This window comes from Chrysochloris asiatica, unplaced genomic scaffold, assembly GCF_000296735.1.
Source record: "Chrysochloris asiatica unplaced genomic scaffold, ChrAsi1.0 scaffold00003, whole genome shotgun sequence".
NCBI classification, from domain to species: Eukaryota; Metazoa; Chordata; class Mammalia; order Afrosoricida; family Chrysochloridae; genus Chrysochloris; species Chrysochloris asiatica.
In genome coordinates this window covers 49,883,533-49,884,037 of record NW_006408521.1, presented here as the reverse complement: position 1 = coordinate 49,884,037, position 505 = coordinate 49,883,533, and the positions used below count along the sequence as shown (strand labels likewise).

Here is a 505-nt window from a genome sequence, read left to right as displayed (position 1 = left end):
AGAACTTTCTGAGGTGGGGCATTTCCACTTGAAAGGACATACAGACTAGCCTAGAGCTACTAGAGGAATAGAAGATACTTCTTGAAAAGAAAGACCAGCAGGAAAAATCCAAAACAAAAATGGCAATCTGCTTGGCTACTACAAGAACAAGGAAGTTGTTCACCGGGGAGCCATCAAGGCAAGCAGTCAATTCCCTTCAGGACAAATCTCACTCCAAGACTGAAACTCAAAGGGAACACACAAGTAAGCATGTTAAGCTTGCTGGCAACCACATTGCTCTACTGATGAGTGGAAGTGGGGGAAAGCCAGCAATGAAAATATGGGCTGAGTTCAACCACTCTCCATAGACTCCCATTGACCCAGAGATGAGAGAGAGATGAGAAAGGGCAGATTGGTCTAATGTGTAGGGAGACCTGGGGACTCCTAAGCCCATAGACAAGCCTAGCCATGGAGGGCTACAGTTGAAGCATCCAGCTGGTATGAAGTGAGGGGAGAGGCACAAGAA

The 505-nt window shown here is 46.7% G+C and overlaps 1 protein-coding gene across 1 annotated transcript in view; it reads right to left on the bottom strand.

Moving 5' to 3' along the window:
- Nucleotides 1-505, bottom strand: part of INPP5F (inositol polyphosphate-5-phosphatase F) — a 129,583-nt gene that overhangs the window by 38,532 nt on the left and 90,546 nt on the right. The gene's annotated exons all lie outside the window — the stretch shown is intronic.